This window comes from Topomyia yanbarensis, chromosome 1, assembly GCF_030247195.1.
Source record: "Topomyia yanbarensis strain Yona2022 chromosome 1, ASM3024719v1, whole genome shotgun sequence".
NCBI classification, from domain to species: Eukaryota; Metazoa; Arthropoda; class Insecta; order Diptera; family Culicidae; genus Topomyia; species Topomyia yanbarensis.
The window spans coordinates 47560908-47588198 of record NC_080670.1 but is presented as its reverse complement, the minus strand read 5'-3'; the positions used below and the strand labels follow the sequence as shown (position 1 = coordinate 47588198).

General features: G+C 38.1%; 1 protein-coding gene and 1 long non-coding RNA gene across 3 annotated transcripts in view; one reads left to right on the top strand and one right to left on the bottom strand.

Moving 5' to 3' along the window:
• Positions 1 to 27291, top strand: part of LOC131677543 (cytoplasmic polyadenylation element-binding protein 3) — a 1053225-nt gene that overhangs the window by 824214 nt on the left and 201720 nt on the right. The gene's annotated exons all lie outside the window — the stretch shown is intronic.
• On the bottom strand, positions 16626 to 24761 carry LOC131677552 (uncharacterized). Its single transcript, XR_009303389.1, has 3 exons — positions 24571 to 24761; positions 24253 to 24483; positions 16626 to 16727 (listed from the first exon to the last, which is right to left on the bottom strand). It is a non-coding gene; the product is annotated as an uncharacterized LOC131677552 (long non-coding RNA).

Here is a 27291-nt window from a genome sequence, read left to right as displayed (position 1 = left end):
TCTAATTCCTATCTCCCTCCGTTGAAAAGTTAGTGTTGACGCCCTCTATGTGGTCACAGGTGGAACTAAAATTTTCTAACCAAAACATAACTCATATTATGTACTACAATTCTTCTGAACATACCATTCAGCTAAATCTAACTATTATCTCACAAAAATGTATAGTTGGTGGTAATCGAGTACCGATCCATAACCATGCACTGCTAGGCCCCATGCAAAACTGACTCAGACATCACTTCGTTAAACGTTTAACAACTTCTTTTAACAAAGCCGGATTGACTAGCACTCTTCGACAAAGTTGGAGACAATTAAATTATCTTTCTTATTTACACTTACAGTGATAATGCGATGCATACAGTGCCACCTAGCGGCGAAAATGCGCGCTAGTGGGTTTTCTCCATGTAAATTGTCGAAAAATCCCATACAAACTTCGAGCACGTTGGTCCGGTAGCTAGACTTGTCCGATTTGCTTCAAATTTGGTTCAAGTACTCCTGGTGGGACTAGGAATCGACTCAGGGATGGGCCGATAGGGGTCATTTTTTTCTTGTCACTCTAATGTCCATTTGTAAAGTGAGCCCAATGCAATCCATAATCAAGTAGCCACCTATCCTTAACCAATTCCCTCTCTTTTCTTCTCTTTTTCCGAAGCTTCTCGCATTTTCCTCCTTTTCCGGTAAACCAGTCAGTACATGTATGTGTTTTGTGTTATTTATTTACATAAATCTAACTAATTTAGTTATTGAATACATATATACATATCTATAATTATTTTTCTCGGCTAATTATGATTTTATGGCAGATAGTCGCTGACCTATCAGAACTCATTTTTGTAGGACAGCAGTATAACCTGAACTGCACTCACTCTCGTTACTCACATCTTAAAGCTGCATAGGGCAAAGTACCCAAACGGTAACAAAGACGAGAAGGACATGTTAAGAAAATGGAAAAAAACTGAGAAACTGGTACCGGATGACACTTTGACACAAAGACTTTGATGGAGGGCATCAAGCAAAAATGCGTTCAATTTTACACTCAAGGCTCCATCGATCAACTTTTCTTTTGATTTTTGAAGTAAATATATGTATAAAACTACCCTAAAATTTTGGTTTGATTTTAAACATTATAAGAAAATTGGCATGACATTTTCGGTGTCGCAATAATTTCGTGTTCGCCCTTTAATGCAATTAAAACTCGGCTACATAACCTGGCGAACGCAATTATGTAGATATGAAATGGAGAAATCACTTTCCTGGTAAAAGGTGTCAATGTGTTTGTGTATAGGAGATGAATTCACTACAATTCCGTATTCATTTTTCAAAAGGGCTAATAAGATTTGTAAACATACTTTAGTGTTAACGATTTCTCTTAATTTACTATAATTTCAGCGCAGAAAACAATTGAAATTGTTCCTACGAAGGGTAAAGATTTAGATTAACGCATAGTTTTCATGAAATTCCACTCTGCAGCGGAGTAATGAGCGATACAAGTTTGTTTACAAAAAGCTCTTATGCACAACAAAAACAATCCCCATGGTAATTATTAACGCAAGTGAAACATTGCGAATTTTACCGCCAAATAAACTCACAGCAAAATAATTTTGGCACACGAAAATATGCTCACACCGTATCTACCATAGTTTGGTTCTTGCAGTGGCTAACAAAAACAACATTTAACGCCCTCTTTAGGATTGTGCACAAGATATTCGGTCCCCCGTGCATTTTAAGGCTCAAGTTACCTTTTTTGAGCATGTGTTAGAATTGAGCGCTTGGTAGTATGGGTAGGAAAAAATGTGTCTAGCTTTGCCACCGAATTATCCATTTAAACCTTTTCAAAACTCTAAGAGAAGAATATCAGTCGATTTATGAGATCACTGCGATTCAAATCCTACAAAATAGCTGCTGGAAAATATATCGGCTTAGCTAAATAGTGCTTTTTTTCGTTTCCCATCCCAAAGGACCACAGGAGTGACATTAACCTTCTTAGCAAAGTCACTCCCAACGATTTATCATATCCCCTTCAAACGGAAACGGTTGGTACGGTTGTCCTCGTTTCTTCCTCTTTTAAGATGCAAAATGATTCGTTAATCAAATTAATCATTAATTGACTAATTTGATTGTCGTTTAATTTTGAAACATCTTTAAACCCAACTCTGCACAGTAGGCCTGGTCGTTTTAATATTTGCGATACATGAAAATATACTTCAAATATTATTATTGACAAGAAAAAACATTATAGAATAACTGTAGTGTTTTCCAGGATGCTTTTCAATACTGGCTGTGTAAGGGTTAGAATAGAACAGAATAGAAACGGTCTCTGACGTTTCTCGGCCGTTCTTCAAGGGCACATATCGCTTTGGAAGACAGTTTGTAAGCTCAATATTGAGATACAGAACTTCCAAAAATGCATACTCACTAACGTCCGCCAGCGGCTGAAACCCAAATTGATGTTTTCAAATCATCAAACATTCCATTCTCAAGAACTATTTCAAAAACATAAAAGCACACTACTAAACTAAATTTTACGATCTCAGTTGCCTATTTATTTGCTATTGAAACAACTGAAATTTTATCTTAAAAACAACTTTCCCAATCCCTCATCACATCAACAAATCAGACCGGAAAGCAATTTCTACCTGTCTATAACAGGCTAATTGTTTGTCAACTTGGATTTAGCAATGTCTTCTTTACATTATCCGCTAAATCAACCACCTCACCATGAATCGGATACAGCCTGCAGACAAAAACCAATTCCATTATAAATTATCTTCGAAATTAGTTCCGTTAAAAATTAAAACTGCAGATCCATCAGTCCAATAAAAGGCAAGACTCGAGCGAGCTATTTTCGTAGCTGATGACGACCGACTTTCGGTATTATTGGGCTGTAATTAGTTTGCCTCGTTGTCCTTTTGTATATTTATGTACAAATATAGACTACAAGGTATTGTGTAGACGAATCACTCTTCAGCCCCAAACAGAATGCTCCGTCCCGAACTTTCAGATTTTGCCATAGATTAGCTCTGACGCTGCGTCTGAGACGGAGTGATTCTGTTCGGGCCTTTAGTAATCGGTCCTGCTTGAGTATACAGCGAAGGAAATTAAAACCGACTGGAGCAGAGACTTTCACTTCCTTGTTTTGTTTGCGTTCTGGTGTAACGAGGCTCCTTCCTTGCGCGGCCGCCAGGAAAGAGCGGTGGGGAAAGCAAAAGGTCTGGCGATGTTGTAGGAGTAAGGGTCGCAGATCAAACCTGAAGATAATAATGAATGGAAAAAGTTTTGCCTTGCTTTGTACAGCCACCTTTGCCCAGCGAGCGAGGCGGACTGTGATTAGGAAGGAAACGGTCGCTACATCCCATCCAGTGCATGGTGAGGATGAGTGCGAATTGTTCTAAGGCCCAGAATCACAGACAACAGAACGAACAGCCGTCTTGTCGGTTTCTGCGGTGCGTGTGTTTTATCGACACGAATAAATCTTACGCATTTACGGGCTTCGTTCGGTATGGGACAGAGAAAAGTTTTCCGAGGAAGGTGAGAGACTAACAAATGTAGAGATAAGATGCTTCCTGTTTACGTGCTTTGGGGAAGATATGGAAATTGTTTTGATAAATATCTCTGTCATGAGCACACACGACCCCGGGCGAAAATAGGGTGCGACTTTGAAGCGAGAACCACTAACCAACTCATGAATAATATTGCATGGCTTTTGTTTCTTCTTCTTCTTCTGAGAATTTTGATGCCTCGTGAAGATGATTCTGACGAAGAAAATATATGCTGCAGTATTTGAGTGAGCTTTCGTTCCTTGTGATGTAGCACGCAGCATAGATCAAAATCTAGTCTCGGAATAACATTCCGGCAATAGCTTGATTTAGTGGCGTGCTTAGGAGAGGTGGGAACCTTTGCAAACCAACACAAATACCACACCTACAGAAGAGCATTTATTTATATCAGATTCAAGCTCGTTTCGAAGAAATCAGCTTCAGGAATATTGTCATCACAGTTTTCATGAAACAAAAGATGGGTGGGTAATGTCTGCGACATAACCGGAGAGATGTAGAATACATAAGGAACACGTTCTTCAAATATGTTGATACTCATTGGAATTTTCGGACAAAAGGTGATTTGGGCGAGGAATATTTCAAATTATTCTTTACAAAAATGATGGTGGTCCTAAAAAGGACCGGTTTTGTTGGCGTTGTTGGCCTTGGTGAGGGAGATGGCTAACGATGAAATTAATTGTTAGCATGAGGAAGTCGCGTAGTACTGGCCAATGGAAGAACAGATAATAATTGATTCCTGAAAATCAATTTTTCTTTATTCATGTAAATTATACATACTTACAAATCTAATAGAAGATTCCTGGTCATATTTCTGAATCATTAGTGCGAACATTGTGTAATTTGGTTAAGTACAATGAAAGTTACAAACTTTCCAAACTCGACCTTCTGTTCCTTCAGAAATATTGAAATGGGGTGTCTATATTAAACCGTTAGTCGTGGTCACAATAAAAAAAGATGGGTGGGTAATGTCTGTCACATAACCGGAGCGTCGTGATTTCAATTCGAGACGTTAATTTAAATCTAATATTCAACAGAACCACGTTTGAATGGGAAATTTTCAAATAATTCTCTATGGTAATAATGGTGGTTCTGAAAAGAACCTTTGGTATCGGCGTTGGTGTTGATGGTGATGCGCTGGATCGTTGGATATTTTTGGCATGATAGTTACGTGCCTGGCGAACTGTTTTGTAGCCTCGAACAAAACGACAAGACTGGCTTCTTCGGGTACCATTACGGCCGAACTTTATAAGCTTAGCTCGACTTTGAAATCCTGCACAATCTCACGAATCAGACACTGGTAGGGCCATTTTGTTTGCTACTAGCACGGAGCTGCACAAAAAAATTATTTAATGCAGTTAGTTCACAGAGGCTGCTAAAAAGCTCGAATAGAAGCATGCGACTTCAACATTTCTCTTAAACACATGCAACAACACATTCGTTTTGGTAATACTGATAATAACAGTAGAAAGGAATGGAAAAACAGTGCACGAAACGAGCGAGAGGATAATTTAATTTTTTGTTCCGTGTGCAAGCTGCTTCTTTCCACACAACGTATTATGTTGATTGTTGAAAATTTGTTACACACCTTAAAATGAAAGTTTCAGTTTAACTCTCACTAGAACACAATTGATTGGTCCTGAAAAGAACCGTTGCTTTTATTATAATTTACGCCCACTCCCAGCGGACACTGTGAGCCAGTTTGATTTCTTTTGCGAGAAAGTTACGTACTTGGCGCACTATTTTGTATCCTCAAACAAACCGACCAAGTAGGCATCACTGGCTTCATCACGGCTGAGTTTTGTAAGCGTAGCTCGACTTTGAAGTAATACACAACCTTACGAACCAGACGCTGGAATGTTAGCCAGCGGATTAGTTTCTTTGTTGCCCTTTATTTGGGGCGAAATACTGGCATGGCGACAGTTCCTGATCGGTAATTGGTTGCGATGGGCCACCAGTAGCTGGGGCACTTTTGCGGACCGTCATCATTGCCAACTGTTTTCCTCCGGTGGACTGGCTGCTTGCTAGCGCTTGAACGAATACGAATGATGCGAAAAACCGACCGACCAATATTCATATATGAAAACACGAGAAAGCACTACTATCACTCTCTCGCTCGTTTTCGTGCCATTCCTGTGCCTTTCCTTTCCGTTCGGCTACCAATACTAGCATAACCAAAACGAATATTCTGTCTTTCCATCGCCTTCAATCTAGTGGCCAGTGCTAGCAAACTTGTATGTTCAGTTTTTCAATAACAACATTCCAACAATATTTTCAAAGAATATTGCAGATTTGAAAAGAAGGAAGGAAAAGATTTTCACAAATTTAAATTCTTTTGTCTTATTTGTTAGCGGTGATACTGGCCATGGGATGGTGGGGGAACACCCACATTCGTTTGTTATGATAGTATTAGCAGCAGAAAGGAATGGAAAAGCAGTGCACGAAAACGAGCGAGAGGATAATTTAAATTCTCTTTCTTTCTTTCCACACATCGTATTTCTTATATAGCTTTCTGAAAATTATTTATTATACACCATAAAATGTAAATTTCAGTTTAACTCTTATTAGAACACAATTAATTGGTCCTGTAAAGAACCGTTTATTGTTTTATTGCGGGAGCATAATTCAGACGCACTCTCCGCGGACACGGTGAGCCAGTTTAACTCTTATTAGAACGCAGATTAGTTTCTCTGTTGCCCTTTAGTTGGGGCGAAATTCTTGCAGGGCGACAGTTCCTGATCGGGTTGCGATGAGTCACCAGTAGCTGGGGCACTTTTTCCGACCGTCGTCATCGCCAACTGCTTTCCTTCGGTGGACTGGCTGCTTGCTAGCGCTTGAACGAATACGAATGATGCGAAAAACCGACCGACCAATATTCATATATGAACACACGAGAAAGCACTACTATCGCTCTCTCGCTCGTTTTCGTGCCATTCTTGTGCCTTTCCTTTCCGTTCGGCTACCAATACTAGCATAACCAAAACGAATATTCTGTCTTTCCATCGCATTCAATCTAGTGGCCAGTGCTAGCAAACTTGCATGTTCAGTTTTTCAATAACAACATTCCAACAATATTTTCAAAGAATGTTGCAGATTTGAAAAGAAGGAAGGAAAAGATTTTCACAAATTTAAATTCTTTTGTGTTATTTGTTAGCGCTGATAAAGGATATTTAGTTTGCTACTAGCAAGGAGCTGCACAAACAAATCGATTTATGTAGTTAATCAACGGAAGCTGCCAAATAGTTCAATAAAATAATTCAAATTGTAATAGCGACATGCAATTGTGGCAACACTGGCCATGGCGGGAGAATACGCACATTCGTTTTCGTTATGATGGTATTAGCAGCAGAAAGGAATGGAAATGCAGTGCACGAAAACGAGCGAGAGAGGATAATTTAAATTCTCTTTCTTTCTTTCCACACATCGTATTTCTTATATAGCTTTCTGAAAATTATTTGTTATACACCATAAAATGTAAATTTCAGTTTAACACTTATTAGAACACAATTAATTGGTCCTGTAAAGAACCGTTTATTGTTTTACTGCGGGAGCATAATTCAGACGCACTCCCCGCGGACACGGTGAGCCAGTTTAACTCTTATTAGAACACAGATTAGTTTCTCTGTTGCCCTTTAGTTGGGGCGAAATTCTTGCAGGGCGACAGTTCCTGATCGGGTTGTGATGAGTCACCAGTAGCTGGGGCACTTTTTCCGACCGTCGTCATCGCCAACTGCTTTCCTTCGGTGGACTGGCTGCTTGCTAGTGCTTGAACTTGAACGAATACGAATGATGAGAAAAACCGACCGACAGATATTTTTATAATCGCGCTAATATGCACTACTATCGCTTTCTCGCTCGTTCTCGTGCCGTGCATGAGCCTTTCCTTTCCGTCCGGCTTCTAATGGCCTAACCAAAGGAATATGCCGTCTTTCCCCCACCAACTGCTCTCGTCAAGCAACCCAATGCGAATAATCATAGGAACAAACATGTAGTGGACCTATATATAAACTTTTCATTATTTTATTGTTCGGTTGGTCTACCAAAGTGACGGCTGTGTGCGGGATGGGCTGAAAATTTTCACTTTTCCGAGTCGTTTTCGAAAGATTTTTCAAAACACATTTTTTTGTTATTAGTGCATGTTATACATACTTCAAATTTTAATACAGCATAGAGGAACGTATTTTCAACAAATTGGCCTAAAAATCAAATCATTCTGTTAAGTATGATAAAAGTTATTAACGTTCAAAATCTGACGCGGCGCCGCAGCCGATATTTTGAAACGGGACCCCTATATTGAAAGCTTAAATGTATTCTACATTAAAAATATCTCTCGTTACGTAGTGAAAATACATACCACACGTTAGAGAAATTAATTATTGAATGTGAAGAGAACAGAGAAAAGCTTGTGATATTCTGGAAAAAATGGTTTGCAATATTTTCAGTACGATGAAATGCCGCTATTGTATTGATTTTTTCATACTTTTCCCAGCGTTATGTAAAGATTAAAAATGAAAGCTAGAGATGAAAATGTTGAACAACGATCACTTTTCGATAACGTGTCATTTATCTGGTAATAATCTACAGAGATAATATCCAGAATAGATACAAGTAATTTATTTCATTTTGACATTCTCGCTTTGATTTTCTGTAAAATATGGTTTCGAGCAGATCATCCCGAAGTTGAAAAATGTGGCGCATAACTTAAAGCTCTGCCGCATTCCTTCGATCAATCAAGCGATTCATCTTCTTACTAACATAATGACACGGACAACACTGTTATTGGTACACTGGAAGCAACGAGTAAAAAACTATAAAGTGTCACAAAATGGCGTAATTTTTTTTCGAAACACCGATCAACGATTCAAAAAGCAGCGAAAATTGTTCTTCAGAATCCGCCTCAACAAATTGATTGCAAAACAATATATCTTTGTTCGACATCTTTTACGATATGGTTTCTCTTGGCTGAAAATCAACCTAAAACTGGTTTAGAAATATTTTCCGTCTAGTGAATTGCAACTTCAATACGCCTATGTTCTGTCAATTTCAGACATACGCCGTCTGCTGACTGACTTTACTTTTCTGTAAAAATGTTCAGCCAGAAAAACACATACGCAGTCAACATTTTTTTCTATAATAAGTGTTGATTGCAGTTTCGATAACAGCTCTTTTTAGTAGCAAATTCCATTACATATTTGAATGCGTTTTCAACTTATGTGAGTTCGGTATTTGCAGTACACTGCGCGGCAGAACTCCAACCACGTTGTTTTCATTCACTCTCGCCAGCAAACAATTCGGATCCGATACTTTATCCGCTTGTTTTAGCCAAACGAAAATTTGGCTCATAAACTAAACACACGTCCCATATGCTGCCCAGCCCAGCTCCAATCAATCGCCTATCCAACAATCGTAGTGCATTCGTGACTTTCCACAAACCCACACGGTGTTTCGGCCATTTCAGCAAACAAGTTTATTACAAACCAATATATCAATCCGACAGTTCCCGGAAATCACATCGGTGCTCTCTGCTAATCCGTCAGGGCCGCCGAACCACTACCACCGCTCCGAAACATATCGTCCTCCGGCCTCCCTTATTAATAGATAAAATCATCAATCACCCTTTTCGGAACAAAAAAACCGGACTAGCGGGCAGGTGGCCGACCAACGGTAACCTATTCATCGTTGCTCGACCCGGCGGAAAAACGAGCTCGGACCAAGTGAAAAAGCTGATTTGTACAGAAGCCTCGGTTTGATGTGCGTATGTGTGTGTGTTTTGGTGTATGTGTGTCTTATCTTGATCGACATAAATTCACGCCACCACACACGACCGCCCAGTCGTTCGATGTTCTGTCCGATGGCTGAGGTAAAACTATCGCACGAATTACACACAGTAGAAGTACCAACACAACTCGGAGTAGGTCGGTCACTTTCCCGCGGCCTGCCGTCCAGGTCCGTACCGTCAACACCAACGTTAATAGACATCGCGCATTTTCCAGGGGGGTGTGTGTATTTGGGGCTGGAAAATGGCGAGCAATTGCCACCCATCGATCGCTAGGAAAAAGCCTAGTGTTGGCAATAGTGTTCGACTGACCAATCTCACTACTTTGCTCGTTTCGGTAACGGTAACCTACCGTCCTATTGCTGACACACAGCACACCGAGACCAAGCTGGTAGTTGGATTGAGTTCTAATCTAGAAACGTTCAATGCGAATTCTGCCTCCGGCACAGACACCTACCTGGTCTGGTAGAGTGATGGTGTGGCGGATGTGTTATCGATATTGCTGATCGAACGGTTAGGATAGGAAAAATATGGTGAGTTGCGTCCCAAAATTATTGATTTTTTTATATCTAACTATTAATTGAATCGTCGTGTCCGTTGGTTCCAGTTCACGTCATCCATTGGAAATGTGAGAATAATATCACTCACGTGAGAAACAGCTTATCCGATGTACATCTTTTCCTGGAAAAGATTAGTCGTAAAATTCTCCGTCTTCCCAAATATCGTGAGAATGTTTTTTTTTCTGATAAAATTTTACTGACGATCTCCCTACTCACCGAAGAAGGCTATAATAATTTATTTTAATTAATATAAACAAAAGTGTCAAAAATTAACATTACATTACCAAGAAAAAGACAACAAAGCAGGATGGACTTGTTTTGTCATGTTTTTAATATACGCCAGCAAGGCAGTAAGCATAAAAGGGATACGGTAAAAAACTCGTTAGGTATTTCTCCGTCGAATTTATTTTTCCCGTGAAGTAGTGCGAATGCTAATAAGGCCATTACAAATCTTTTTTTAAAATTATGGCCAAGTACAATTTTTTTCTGAAGAGGGTGGCAAACAAAAAATAAATATTTATTTTTATTAAAACAAAAAAATTATATTTTTTTCATTTTACATTTTCCTGCGATTGTTCTCGCGGACGGTTCCGCAAGCTGATTTCGGTTAGCGGGGTTGTTTTACTTAAGCAACTCAAGCAAACTTTATTGAATCAATCAAAAGTTCACATGAGAAAGGGATGGTTAAATTTTTCGTTTTAAATAATTTTCCGAACAGTACAATTTCTAATAGCGGTGTAATCTGTTCCTAAATTCCCAATAAAAGCTTGAAAGATCACTAAGAACTTAATAAGAACATTAAGGAGTACTTTTAGGTATTATCCGAACTTTTGGTTGCTTGGATAGTTTTCGTACCGTTGTAGTGGCACATGGACCGACTTTACACAAAAAGCATGAAAATTGGTCAAAGATGACCCTGCCTGATAACAATGTATAGAAACAGGATTGTAGCATTTTATATATGGACTGGCGAACTAGCGAACGTACATTCTGTGCAAACTATAATTTTTCGAGCTCTAGTGAAAACTTGTAGATTTGTTTGTTTGGTATATGATAGTCTTTTGGCTCTGTTCCGAGTACATCTTCAAAATACTTGCATTTTCTCCCATCTTGTTGTGAATTCGTATGGATTTACGAAATGTATAGGAATCATCAGTTCATATTTGCCTTTTTCATATAAGGAATGCAATCACTCTGAGACTCGACTTGTCAAGCTAGACCCGGAGTGTCGAGTGTCATATACCACTAGATTCAGTTCGTCGAGATGTGAAAATGACTGTGTGTGTTTATTATAGTGAAGTTGAAAAGTTTTAAAAGTGCATTGACAATGACTGCATAACCACTTTCAAAAGTGCATTGACTTTCGTGCATAACCACTTACAATAGTCCTTACTTTTCTTCCTCCCTTCTGCCCCACGAGACTGCATCAAAGCGTTATATTGTGGGGAGGCTGATTCGGTCTTGAGATACAGTGAACTCAAAAAATAGCATGATCACTGGCACAACCTAGTGGTAGAGTTGAAAACTATTTAGTCTTTCACTCCTCTTGATTTTCCGAACAGGTTTTCCGAAGATAGATACCCTGTACAAGATCGAGATCACGAGATTTTTCGAATAGAATGTTCTTTTGTTGAAATTTCAATTTCGCTTTTTCCATTTACATGATTTTAACCATCTCTTTCAGCTTTAATGGTAGTACTTAAGGTATGTCTTTGTATAAAAATGATTATATATTGTCCAGGACAAAAATGACAAAATGATACAATAGAGCATACATTCGAGCCGTTTAGCTCCGAACACCTATTCGGTGAATCGCAGTGGTGAACTTTCGTTAGCCGTGTGGCTCCCGGCTGTTTCTGTGAGCCATTTAGTTCCTGTTTTCGCGAGTCACCTCAGTGAGTCATTTATTCCTCAGCGGCGGAATTTCACCCGATACCGATGCCCGTTGCGTGAGTCAATTAGCTCCCAGTTTTGTCGCAATCTACTTGGATAGTCCATAAATCCTACTCAAATGGCCAACCAGTACTTGATGATGTTGGTTCGGCGACACCGGATGGAGCGTAGCTTCTGGTTCGCTGCTTCCGGTTCGCTGAAAACTCGCCGACCAACCGATGGCGCTTCACTCGATCTAGTTCCTGACGGTGTAACTAGTCTGCTCACGGGCTTCGGTCCGGCGATTTCAGATGGTTCGTGGTGCCCGATACACTGGCGCCTCAACCAAAGCTGTGGTTACTCTCATAGTCTTCCCCTCAGCATAATCGTAGTGACTTTAAAAGTTCGAGTCAATGATATGTTCTCCGACCGCGATTTTCGCCTGTTGCTGTCTTTCGGTTGCTAGTCAACACTGGGTGGGTTACTTAAGAGCTCTAATTTTACAGTGCATCCCATATCGGACATCTATGGAATCATACTGTGCACCTACACTCATCGTAAGTGCAGTTAATCAATCTTTGACTGTGCCTCTTTCAGCTTTCAACTGTTCTACAGGTAATACGCGATTCCTTTCCTTTCCTCCAGTTCAGTCATTCACAAACACCAACTCTGTTTTATGATGGAGACGGTTCTGTGGCGAGTGCCTCCAGCTCTGCTAGTGATTCTCCGATTACTTGGAATACCACATTATCCGCGAAACCGAAAATCGTTACAGCTCTGAGACGGTTCAGCTTCAATACTCCATCGTACACTGCGTTCCACAGCGTCGGGCCGAGGAAGATCAGTCCTAGTTGTCATTCTCCCTTGTCTGTCTCACAGATCAGTGTTCGGTACTGAAAGTAGCTCTGTAATATCCTGCAGAGTTACTCATGCTGTACAGCGAATGGGCGATTGCTTCCCAGCTAGTACTATTCTTCACGTCTAAGTAACCACCACGCAATAGCGATATCCTTTTCTCTGTTGTCATCACAGCTCCCACAACCGTTCGGGTGGAATTCACTGTAGACCTGCCTATAACGAAGTCGAATTGCATGACATGCCGTTCTCACGATGCGTGTACTTGGTAAGCTTGTTCAGGATTACTCTCTCGAACAGTACCAAGAGACATATTGACCTATACGCTGGATGATCTCCAAGTTTTCCCGGCATCGGAAGCAACATCAGCTTCTTTCGCTTCCAGTTATCGGATCATTCTTAACATATCCGGGTTCTCATATATCGCTTTTTTTAGCAATATATGAGAGGCTGGTACTTGGTCCTTCTACTCATGGCTTTCGCCATCTCGATCAGCTGCTTGTCGGTAATTCGAGCTTCTTCTTCGTGATCATCCTCCTCGCTGTACGGCGAAGATTGATTCAAGTTGCGGGGAAAACCTTTCTATGGTGACCTCTAGCTTCTCCGGACACCTTTCAGGTGGTGCAGCTGGGCCTTTTATCTTTGCCATGCCAACTTTGTAGGCGTCTCCTCAAGAATTCGCGTTGGCTTTGTGGCAAAGCTCATCACTTCAAGCTTTCTTGTTCAGCTCGACTGCTTTGTTAAGAGCGCCTCATGAAGCTCGCTTCCCTCTTTCGGTGTCACTACGAGCACTCTATCTTCTTCTCCTAACACTCTATTTTCTTCTTCAAGCTCGGAATAACTTATACGTAAATCGGTAATCGTCGTATTACAGCCGACGACCGTTTCTCGGTATCCCATTTCTCGGTATGGTCGCATTACACGCCCTTGTTAGTACTGCCATTAACTCGTTCGCATTTAGGTAGAAGAGCATGCCCTCAAATTTAAATTCTTAGACGGACACGTTCTTGTGAAAGATCGCTGTTTTCCACTTTCACTCGTTATTCAAACCGTGTCCAGTTACCAATGCTGTACCAGATCGCTTGATGATCGCTGTGGGTATATCCTCGCACACTTTTCAGTCCATCTTTCCCGTCACTCCAAGGCTACAAACATTAACACGGATAATGGATTCACGGCTCTCCCTGCGGTAAGTGCTGATAGTACCTTTGTTTGTATGATCTACATTTAGCTTTGCTAGAGCCTTCTTGATTGCTGATGGTCAGGCAAAGTCCTTTTGATTTCAGCGTCCTTCTCGACAATTTTGCAAGTTCCTAGTTCTTGGAATATTTTAGAATTAAAATCTCTTCCGTTCCTTGAAAAACACAACTTTAAACTTATCTCGAAACTAAGTTGTTTGAAAAGTACCGTTGCGGTGAACATGATATCGCAAAAACTATTCATCCGATTTTCATATTTTTTTAATTGTTTGTATTGACATTCTCGTGTACTTGAATGGTTCCTTTTTTATCCATAAATTTTTGATTCTTTGCGATGAATTTTTGTTTAAAATTTTGAGCACCCCAAAACTCATTTTTTAGGTTAACACTTTTATTTACAGGAAAAAAAATTATTAGGAAACCAATCCGTTCAAGTACACCACAATACATTTTTCTTCAATAATCTTTTTACTTTTTTGATTTCAGTTGTGCGGTTCGGCTTGGAGAGCGTTCACCGCAAACCTCTGCCAAATAACTCGCTACCGGGGATGTGCCATTACTCCGCCAACCTTCAATATTATTTTTAATTCAACTTGTTTTTTCGAACTTCGATAGCACTACCAACGAGCTGTCTTTTGCTTTTTCAAAAAAAGTTGCATAAAACAAAATCACGAACTTAACTCTCTTTTTCGCCACAACTTTGTATATAACTCCTTAAAATAGAATCGATTCAGAAGTCGGTCTGTTAGCCTTGCCATGACCCCATGAGATGTTTGTTTGAGAATTCACAGGCGGGTTCTTCCTTCCGCGAACAGTAAACGTTTCGTTTGATGTTAGACTGGATCGACGATTTTATTCGGACCTCCTATCTATCATATTGACCATTCTTGGTCAAAATAAAAAAAATCATGGGATGGCAATTTCCAAAACTACTAGAATAGTTTTCAATGACGAAAGGCAAAAATCTATGAACGCTATTGTTGTTTTATGAAAAGTGACAATTTTTTTAATCGAGGTTATTATTATTTAAAATTTAAAATTTAATCACTAAAATGTTTAAGTTTGATACAGCAAAAATTTTAAATTTTTTGGAAAGTTCATGATTTCAAAATTCTTATTTCGAACAAGTTTCAGGATGTCTAAATGTTTACATTTTAAACGTCAAAATTTTAAAAATAAGGCTAAATGTATTTAAATTTTTGAAGCTTAAAATGTTTCCAAATCATTCAATTTCTTGAAAATTTCAAGAATTTTTTTTAATTAAGATTTGTTTTTATTTAATTGGGTAATTATTTATAGTTGTTATTTATCTTTATTTTTTCAATACTTTCAATACTAAAATTAATATTATTTTTAATTTCTCAATTTTCAATTTTTTTTAATTTCTTCATTTTTAAAATTCTTTAATTATTTAAATTCTCATTTTTTTTAGTTTATGATTTTTTTCCCACGTCTTAGTTTCGTTAAATTTTAAATTCAATATTTTTATCTTTTAAACTAATTTTAAATTCTGTAAATTATTTATAGTTTTTAAAACCATTAAATATTTTACAATTATTTGAAATTTTCGAACTTTTAACTAGCTTCAATTTTTACTAACTGTATTTAAAACTTTTAAAATTTTGAATTTTTTTTCAATTTTGTCAATTTCTTACTTTTTAAAAAAATTTCAAATTTTGATCCTTTAATTTTTTTGAATTTTTTTTAAATATTTTAAATGTTTTAAATTCGGTACTTAGTTTTCATTTGATTTTAAAATAGGGTTACTGTGCCCTAATTCATCGTAGCTCCTATGTTCATCCCACCCATTTGAATACATTAGCTAGAGCAGTGTCTGCTATCTCTATTCAACGCATTAGATCAAATGGCAGGATGAATAAGGGTGCGTTGTACTCGAATTTTTGTTTCGTTCAAACGCGAGAATTTTACATTTTTCAAGCCAAATTTACTGCTTCTTAGAAACAAAGCAAGGCTGCTGATACCTATTAGAGCCAAGTTACAATCAAAATAGTATGACATCCTGACTGATGTGATGAATAAGGGCACGTCTACCCTTTTTTCAAAATATTTAAATTCAAACTTTTAAAAAAACTTTAGAATTTTAATTTTTTTTTCAATTTTTATAAATATTAAAAATTTTAAAAACTTTTAAAATTTGGAAAATTTTTAGTTTTTTAAATTTTGCAGCTATTAAATTTAAAATTTTTAAAGCTTTTAAATTTTATTAAAAAAAATTCCAAAATTTTAAAGATTCCAATAATTTAAAAAAATTTGACATTTAAAATTTTTGAAAATCTTAATGATTTTGAAAATATTTTAAAAGTTTTAAATGTTTTGAAATTACTTTTAGAAGTTCAAAGGATTATATTTTTTTTAAATATTTTGGATACTTTAAACATTTTTAAAAAATTAAAGATTTCCCAATTTTTAAAATTCTTGATTCTTTTGAAAATGTTCAAAAAATTGAATTATAGGAACTTGAAAAAAAACTTATGGGATAAAAAATCTAAAGTATAAGATAAAAATTTCAACTCAGAAATTTAGAAAAGATGAGAAAGGATGCGAACAATGTTATTTTTGTTTGTTTCATTTGAGATTCATTTCTAATTTTTACCAGAAACCGTTGCAAATCTGCACGCCCTAACCAAAGAGTAACCCTATAACGAGAGTGTCCGACCCGCGAACGACGAACAGCAAATCCCAAATCTCATAAGTGATTCGAAATGAAATGAAAATAAATTATGAAATATGTGTTGTTAGAGCGGTTACCGCCTACTATGTATGTATATGAACATGAACAATTGAAACTCACCCCACCTTTTCCCCCGGAAAGGATCCCGCTTTGTTCCATCCATCGTTGCTCCCAGTGGCGTCGCTGATGTGTTGTTTGAGTGGGACCCTCCCGAAGCATGACCTGGGGGCACAAAGGAACAAAAAAATAAACATGTGCAGAAAACGTTAACCGTTGCTCTGGCAGATTAGTAGCAGATTTTAGGAAGGATATTTTTTTATTCAAATTGATCGATATCAGCTGGACATTTGAGGCGACGTGCATCACTTTCATGGCGCAGTGAATATTTGTTTTTGACTGTGCGAAAGTGCACAAAAGCCACATCAACCCAGAACCAACTGTTGTGTACACTGGGACCCTTTTGTGTGGCTATACATATTTATGTTTTTTTGCAAACAAAACTGTTTGCTCGGGTAGTGCTTGCGAGCCAACCGAACTGGACGGGCATTAGCCGCTCGCTTCGTTATTGTTTTGAGCTGTTTTTTCCTGTTTGTCCTTTTTGGAGCAGTTTCTAGGCGAAGCGAAAACCTCCTGTAGTTTATGTGTTCCACTTTAGTAGCTTTTCTGTCTTTTCATTTACATCGGAAAAAGCACACAGCGAACCAATGACGCACTAGCAGTTGAATAATTAATGGACAACCCATTCGCAGTTCGCACAAACAAATCTTGCATATTTGATGTCGGCTTGTTTCGGCTATTTTTGTTCGGTGCGTATTTTTCGGTTCTCCGTTTGTTGTTCAGAGTACCACCATTAGTTTGCGGTTATCTAGAAGATTGTTCCCTACAATAAATTTGACGTCAATGGCAGTGGATTTGTTGTTTTTCGGATGAAAACTAATGAATCGGACAATCATAAATTGCCTAAAACTACCAATTAAACAATTTGAAAATAAACAAACATCATGTGATCATGATGACAAAAAATTTATCCAAACGTTGGCTCCATACCGAGTAAATCAGTTTTGGGCGATTTGTGGCACAGTCGTATAATAAATTTGTTGCAGTATTCTAACTCATATCACAGTACTATCCATACGTGATAGGAGTTTATATGTACAGTACACTCGTGTATTTTGTGAGCTAGAGTACTGAAACAAACGCTAAAGTTCACCAGAACATCAATGTTAAATAATGTTAGGCATTATTTATCGTTGAACAGAGAACATAATGTCACAAAAAACAGGTGTGCATTTCCTTGTCAACAATTTTGAATCGTTTTTTTGTCGGTTTTTTAATTCTATCGTGTTAATAACAAGGTTTTCTGAACTAAGCCAAATGAAGTCATATCTTCAACTCAAATGAAAATATCTCATGTAAAAATTTTAGTGCGCTCAAATAAAAACAAATTTTAAGTTGCTTCACATACTTCTTAGGATTTTCTGATAGACAACACTTCTTTTACAGCTGTGGTATCGTTGTGTCACATAATGGGATGATAAGCACTAATTCTAACCATTAAATTCAATTAAATATATTGCTCACTTTTCAGCCGCTGTTTGACCCAAACTATACACGGATCAAAAATATAAAAAAATTACAAAAATCGACAGCTGCCTTGCTTCAAAACGAAATACGAGGTGTAATGTTCCCATTAGTGCTTTACTAAAGCAGTTGGTTGTCGAAATTCTACAGTAAATACGCGTTCAAATTAATGATGAATAGTTTTGCTTATGAAATTTCATACGGTGAGATACAATGGTTTAAAAGGATTCAAAAGTGTTTTTAAATTTCAATAGGTTATGTTTTAAACTTTTTGCTTATTTTTAAAGGGTTACATATCAAATTTTTTTTTATCCCTTTATGGGCAGCTAGGGCCGAGGGTGGTGGCTAGCGGGTTTCATACATCCTTGACCTGACGGACAAAGCTATGGTGCCTTGAACACAGGCAACGCAGATCCAAGGCCATCATTGAAATGATAAGTTCTGCGTTTGAGATGTACTTCCCCCGGTTGTCAGACGAATACCTGTAATTATTACTTGTTGCTTTGTATGTATGAATCTAATGTTCAGTCCTGGGTGGTGTATGCGTGGAAGGTGTGGTTTTTAGCGTTCGAGTCCAGGAGTGCATATCTGTCTGGGTTAGCGTGGGCGTTTACTAATTGTGTAATAGTGTGATCGCCAAAGGCTCGAGCATTTGAATGCTAGCGTGTCTCTAACTTTGCGTGCATAAATTCGATTTTAGATTCGTGTGGCCATTCGCATATTCACGTGTATTCTTGAACGATCGCGCGCGGACCGTAAATATGATAATTAATTTTTAGTGTATGGTAGAAGAACGTGTTGTTTGGTGAATATGCATCATTCATTGCATCATTCTTGATTGGTCCAACTGAAGGCATGAGTCGAGAGTAGATAATTCCGAACGAAGCTGGTCTATAATCGCGCAAGTGGTGGGTTAATGCTTGAGACCGCGGTTGTAAAGTTATAGGTGCTGAAAAGTTCACTTAAGTAAGGGGGTGTTTTAATGTTGGCGAAATTGCGAGCGTAGGTGTGTGTAATGTAAATTCGCGTTTTTGACCAGGTTTGTGTAATAAAAGGAAAAATAACATGCCGAATGTTTCCTTTTTTAGGTCACTAACCGTGCATTGCAGAATGCCCGAAAACTCTGAACTAGGCCTCGTCGAGTCCAGTCTGTCCGTCTCGTCCTGTCATGTCTGGGGTTTCCAGGTTACATGCATTCACCAGATGAGACTAGCTTATGTCAGCTTACTTGTGCACTGGTTTCGTAGAATCGAGGCGATCATCCTACGGGTGAATGCACTTGGCCTAGTCACCTGTCAAGCATTTGTGTATTTGTGTATGTTGAGATATGTGTGGAGCCTGTAAATAATATTTTAATGCGAATCATAATTTATACGTTAAAATAAGAAATGTGTTATATACTACTTGCAGTTTGTTGATCGTTCCTACTTATCTGATTCCATCGAGTATGAGAATACATCTCCATTGTTCTAAAACCTGGCGACGTCTGATGGCAGAGAAGAATCATTGTTGGCAGCAATGTTGCTCTTCTTGGATGTATGAGCTCGAAAAGGTAATCACAAGAATATAACGCATGAGACCGAAAATAAATAAAAATAAAATAAAGAGAAGAGTTAGTATTGTTATTGAGTATTGATAATATTCCGATTTTTTTCGAGAGTTGTCCTACTGGAGCTGTAGAGTTAATTGATTCAATTAAGGCGTGGACCTAGACTTCTAGAATCGAGGATAGACTTCCGGACGTGAACGATTAATGAATGCGCGAGTGCGGGGGACTGTAGGTTCACGCTTGAGACTGCGTTTGAGTGATTACAAGTGATGAGACGTTCATATTATCACCGGGATGTTATAATGTCTGGAAGAGCGCGAGTATAGGTTGCGTAGATGGTCGCGAAAGGCTCAAGCATTTTTATATTTGCTTGTCGCGTGTATGTGACTTTGTGTGTATACATTCGATTTTTATGTAGTTTAGTGGATATGAGCATTATATTTTTGATTGGTCCACCTGAAGGCATTGGACTTATGCTACTAGGACCGAGAATAGTTACCGGGGTGTTATACTTTTTATGAGATCGTGGGTGTGGTCGTGCGTGAATGATCGCGAAGGACTCGAGCGGTCGTATGTGGACGTTTTTGTCGCGTGTGCTAGTATGTATGTAACTTCGCGTGAACACATTATTTTTATAAGCGTGTGGCCATTCGCATGTTCGCATATTCTTCAATGATCGCGCGTGGACGTCTTGTCTAGTTTTTATTTCTATTGGTCCAACTAAAGGCATGAATTTGGGCTGCTAGGATCAAGGGCGGAGACTTCCGGACGTGACCGATTCATGATTGCGCGAGCTTAGGTTCTTAGGTTCCAACGTTCCCCTAATCAATCGGGGTGTTTGAATATTGGCGAGATCGCGGGCGTTCGTATTTGTGACCAGATTTGTGTTATCGCGTAGGCCACTTTTGTACTTTGGAATGAGAGATTGTTAGTGTATATGACAGAATAAGCAATTTGTGTTAGTGAGTGTTAGCATGGATCTAATTGAAAATATAGCAACAAAAGAAGGGTGCCTGCAGAGAGAATTGGGCCCTAAACCCACATTGTATATTATTTGACCATGGCAGTGAATAATAAAGGTCGCCAAGTTAAGTACTAAAATTGATCACAATGTAGCTTAACTAAAAAGAAATTAATCGTATCCCAAGTTTCTGTGATATAATCACTGTAATACTGCTTTGGTGGAAAAGCCCCCGGACCACATCAAGGTACAATATCATGCCGAGGGACATATCAAACTTTTACTCAAAGAGTTATTATTTTATTGCGATCAGATCAAATCAAATCATAACATATGTTATATTCACTAAAAAAAGGCGGTCGGCGGCATAAATGTAGGGTTTTTATATTTAAAATTCGCTACCAAGAATTTTATGTTTTGTAAACAAACGCAAAAAATAAAATACAGGTCGGTCTCGATTATCCGTGATTCGGTTATCCGGGGAAAATGATTCGATTATCCGGCTGTTTCGAAAACAATAAAATTCAATGATTATAGTGCTAATTCGATCATTGCAGTCAATAGAACTTGTTTTCGGGGAGTCTAGGGTTAACCTCCTTTCAAATTTTGGCCTACCGTTACCGTATTAGAATTTTATAACTTTCTATCAAAACCGACCAAACTTACTTGTTTACATCATGTTTTTCACAGTTTGTTTGATGTGATTTCATTGATTTTTGTTGGCGCGATCGACGTCTGATAACGATGGGAGAACAAAAGCATACGAAGAATCAGTCCTTTTTGAGACAACATAACGTTTAGTAGAATTTCAAACTTGACGAACGACTTTCGCGGCAACGTTAATAATTTAATAATTTAAAATATGAAAACTTTGTAGTGTGACAACCCATTTCTTATATTCTGGTTGCAGTTGAAAATCGAAATATTGAACTTGCGCCTTTTGCTTTTTTCCCTTTTTACAGAGTGGGCAACTAATGCGCATCTTGTGTACATGTTAGAGAATCAAGTTGCGCATCATCTACACCAGTTGCGCTTTAGTTGCGTACGCTGAAAATAGGAGAAAACCCGAAAGGCGCAAGTTCACTATTTCGATTTTCAACTGCAACCAGAATAATAAAAGTTTTCTAACCACCAGTGTCGAGAATTATCATAAAAAATACATATCAGAGCACTTTTCAATTTTATTCCACAATTAGGTTTTACACGAACCGACATAACCCCACAAAATGAGCCAGATGAACTTCATTTGACAATTTTCGGTGGTTTGTTTACATAGGAGTTACAAGAGTTCGAATGTGACAGATGAGCATCCGTTGCACACGCACTCATGCAACTGACAAAGTAACCAAACCACCGAGAATTAGGTTCTTTACTGGCACAGTTAACCTCACTCTTCTTGACAGTTCACTTATACTGTTTACATGGACTTAGAAAAATTTGTGGACGACTAGATTCGCTCGAAGAAAATCGCAAAGAATTTTACTAAGTCCATGAAAACAGTACAAGCGAGCTGTCAAAAATGAACACTCAGTTCATTTGTGACGTCAGCGTAAAGTCACAGAGAACAGATGTCCATCTTCACCATTCAACTTGTGTAAAATCTCTAACGGTTTCGAAGGTAGTTGGGATATCCAAACCAGGTGCGCTACTGTCGTCATGCTTTTTTGTGGCTGAGTTCGACAGAATTGACAGCGGTTATTCCTCTACCAAGTCAAAGTAGTCCAGAACCGTTTCGGACTTCCAGCATGAATTCCAGCTCAAATGCATCAACCGATAGAGCTGGAATCGGTTGTTTTCTTTGAGGAAGATTCCATACTGAATCCATTCAGGATTTCGAACCGGTTCCGGAATGGATTTGACGGATAGTTGGGATATGTTGGTGTGGCGGCGCTAGTGTTTATCGTATCGTATCGTATCGTATCGTATTCAAATATTTACACACGTTTTTTTTAAATATTTTTGTTCGATCATGGATGTCTGTTCTCTGTGGTAAAGTATTCAATAGTCAAACATGAACTTCATTCATCATGAGTTCATTCGTGTCGTCATCTTGTAGAACTCAATTCAGAGCAAGTGAAATGAGATAAATGTTTGTCAATCAAGTGATGTTGCTATGCATCCTATTTTCGGGACGACCCCTGCAAATGAGGTTTTCGTTGGAAAACCCCGGGACGGTGGATTGCACTGGTGTTGCATTTTCTAGCAGAAGAGCAGGCCACTAGACGTGTTTCATTCCCACTTCTGCTAGAAAGTGCAAAACCAGTGCAATCCACTGCCACGGTGTTTTTCAATGAAAAACGACAAAAGACGTCATTTGTTTTATTACAGCAAATTCTCACCATGACAGTGAACCGAATTCACCGAGGGGTCACGTGTGAATGGTACATGAAAAAAGCGTGACCAATTTATTTTGAGTTTATCTTTGCTATTGAATGCTTTACGGTGGTGTCACAAATGAATTGAGTGTTCATTTTTGGCAGTTCGATTGTACTGTTTACATGGGCTTAGAAATTCTTTGCGATTTGCTTATAGCGAATCTAGTCGTCCATAAAAATTTTCTTAGTCCATGTAAACAGTACTAGTGAACTGTCAAGAAAAGTGAGGTTATCTGTGTCAGTAAAGTGGATTTTACATTGGACCAGATTTTATGCTAGTCAAATAAAAAAATCAAATATTTTCCGCATGTGATGTTCCCAAAAGCCGAAAACTCTTCTCGTGGATAAGGTCGCACGCGTGCAACCTCAAACAAACCATGCCTCGGTCACCGAGGTTACAAATATTCAAATTCATTGAATGAACATTGATAATATTCGGCCGCATTCATTTTCAATATTCAGTGACGCAGTTGAAAACGTCAAACTTACAAACCGCCCATTCATCCATGCAGATTTTCATTCGTCTCCAATTATTACACGAAGTGAACGTGCACACAGTTAACCTCACTTTTCTTGACAGTTCACTAGTACTGTTTACATGGACTCAGAAATATTTTGTGGATGACTAGATGCATTGGTAGGAAATTCACCACGAGTCGCATCAGGTTCATTTTTTTCAGCCGTTAAAAAGAGCGATTATTTTCAACTCTGCCTCGGTGTACATGTTAGTCTCAAACACTCAATTTGTAGAAACGGGTTCAGTCGTATTCAAAATTACCCAACTTAAGTGCCCATACTGTCCATGAATCTATCATCCGAACCACATACACTTTCAACCAGCTCATCTTAAAGTGCAAAAACTTGTTCATCACCATCTTCAACGTTTGTGTTTTTCCCTGCCACACAACGCCCAGGGATTTGATTTTCTTTCGCTCATCCGCTCGCCATACCTTCCGGAGGTAGGCCAGCCGGGAGACAAAAATTCCGACCCAAAGGCAGCAGCCGGTAAACGGAAAATCAATATCCCATTACACCAACGATTGACAAAGAAACGAAGTTTGCCACGCTTGAGTAACCGGCGGGGACGTGTGTAGACCCAGAACTCCTCAAAATAACAAGCAGCCAGCCGGCGATCGTTCGTTCTTTCCCCCGCCACTGTTTCCCAGTGTCTCCAAGGTGCAGTAACCACCGAACCTGTAAAAGATCTAAAACCGGTGGCAGCACTAGTCGTTTGGAACTAAGAAAGTAAAAAAAAAAGTAAATCAGCTTCCCGTTCCTTACCGGCACATTTTGTTTTATAGTTGACTGCACGAACACACGCAAACCCGGTACCACCTCCCCGGATCGGAGGCGATTGATGTGTATCGATTGAATATCAATCACTTTTTCCGTCGTCATCCGCGTCGTCGTCGTCGCCGTCGCCGTTGGCGAAAGCTTACCTCCTACACTTGAGTTTGAATTTCAGTTTTGTGGGTTTTTCGCATGAACAACAGTCTCTAATCTGCCAATTTGCTTTCAATCATCGTCGGTGTTCGGTGGGATGGAACAAAAAAAAGCTGTTAACATAAAAGTTTATGGAAGCGGGAATAAATCTCTTACGATTTGTGGTGCAGTCAGGTATGCCATTATACCATCCATAACTTGTTAGACTTCATTTGGTTTTCGTGTGGAGCTTTTTACCGACAGAGTTAACCTCCCATTTTCACAATTAGGTTCTTTACTGACACAGTTAAAGTCACTTTTCTTAATTAGATTCTTTACGGACACAGTAAACCTCACTTTTCTTGACAGTTCACTTGTACTGTTTACAGGGACATGGAAAATTTTGTGGACAAATAGATTCGCTCAAAGCAATTCGCAAAGAATTTTTCTAAGTCCATGTAAACAGTACAAGCGAACTGTCAAAAATGCATACTTGAGTTCATTTGTGACGTCAATTGAATACTTTACACTGACGTCACAAATGAACTGAGTGTTCATTTTTGACTGTTCGCTTGTACTGTTTACGTGGACTTAGAAAAATTCTTTACGATTTTCTTCGAGCGAATCTAGTCGTCCACAAATTTTTCTAAGCTCATATTAACAGTACACGGTTAAATAAAACAACCTGCAGAAAAGTTCTTTTAACTTACTTTTGAGTTGTGCGTCGCTTTCGCACTTATTAGTGTTGTCAAAAACAAAAAGAGAGATTCGACTCAGTCAAGGTCTTCCGTGGAGGAAGGTACTTTTGAGTTGTTTGGGGTGAACTCAAAATTAGGTAAATTCAACTTAAATTTGAGTATAAAAAACCTATCAATGAGTTGTAATTTTTGCCGTGGTTAAATGGAAACTACCTTCAACACGGTTTACCTAATTTTAAGTTCCCCCACCATACCACGAGATTGAGTCAAAGGAACTCAATTTTAGGTAGTTTTTCGTTTCCGTGTATAAGCGAACTGTCACACTCAAAAAATAAATCACGTTGCTTTTACATGAAAAAATATGTGAATCTCATCCACCAAACTTTTCACGTACATTTTATAGGATAGACCGATAGATCAGTATCTGGCTCATCAAATAATATTTATCTAGCTTACCAGGTCAAAGTTACGTGTTTTTCATATACCTGGGAAAGGAAATTCACGTATTAATTACATGAAGTCAAACATATTATCCATGTTTGTGTTTTACTAATTATTACGTGAATCTCCGTTGCGCAGTATACAGAAAACATGTAACATCTATTTGATGAGCCAGATAAATTTTATCTTTGAAACAGATAGTTTAATTTGCATGGTATTAATATATAACAATAAAAGTATTTTTAATTTTCAAACACTAAGATGTTTATATGTATTTCTTTGATTATTTTACAATTTATTATAAGGCATGCATTTAAACTAGAACTTTAACATTAAACACATTCCATGGCACATACCGCACTAAAAAGTAATTGATCCGTAACTTCGGACCGAGAATTTGGCCATTCGTCCAATGGATCCCTGAAATTAAAGTAAATGGAATATCAGATTCATCTATCATGCAAATAAATTCAACAATACAAACCTTTCGAAGAACACAACACCAACCCAGCAAGTTGTCGCTTCACGGTTGATTTTTTCGTACATGAAATTCACATAAGCTGGATTATCAAAGATTGACGTCATTTAAAACTTATATGCTATTCACATAGCCGCTACATAGTTGTTAGATGTGATTTATATGAATCACGTAATCTATGTCGAAAATGAAAACATTTGTATTTATGTGAATAATCACATGAAATCAAAGTGATTTATTTTTTGAGTGCAAGAAAAGCAAGGTTAACTGTGCCAGTACACGCTCATTCGTAACAACTCAAATTTGAGTAGCCAGCCACTCAATTTCATAAAAAGTGCACATAGTCAAAAATTGAGTATTCCTCGTTTACTCAGTTTTGAGTTTGGGATAAAAATGTCAAATTTGAGTACATTTTACTCAAGAGGGAAATACAGAAAATAATCATTCCGCATTTTTAATAAAACTACAAAGATATTCATTGGCATTTCAAATATCATTTACCTGATCCTACAGACCGTTGTCCAGGTGTTTGCGATGTTCGGGAACTTAATTCAAGGGTCGTTCTCTACATATATTTCATGCCGATCGGCATCTTGTATAAATTGCCGAAACTACAAAAACACAACTGGAAGTAAGATTTGAAAGCAAGCAAAACTCAATAAAACTTACCTTCTAGTTTTATGAACGATCATCGGCTTTAACTTCAGGCTTTTTTTTTAAATTTAAATCAACACCTAATTCCGTACACTTTTTTGAGAGTATTTTTTTCACTCAGAACTTTGAAAATTTTATGATTACTCAAGAAATGAGTTAGTTCTACTCAAATTAAAACTCATTTTTTGACATATTGCTATTACTTTTGAAATTGAGTGCTCCGAACTCAAATTTTGGGTTGTTTTGAATGAGCGTGTAGAGAACCTAATAATTCACTATAGTACTGTTTACATGGACTTGGATAAATTTTGTGGACGACTAGATTCGCTGGAAGCAAATTGCAAAGAATTTTTACAAGTCCATGTAAACAGTACAAGCAAACACCCAAAATAAACACTCGAGTTCATTTGTGACGTCAACGTAAAGTGCTGAACACATTACGGTGACGTCACAAATGAGTTTGAGTGTACATTTTTGACAGGTCGCTAGTACTGTTTACATGGACTTAGTATTTGTTTTTTTTTTCAAGCGAATCGAATTGTCGAAGTCAACGAAAACATAACTAGTGGACTATCAAAGAAAATTAGGTTAATTGACCTAAATCAATTCGTTAGTGCTCTGTACAAG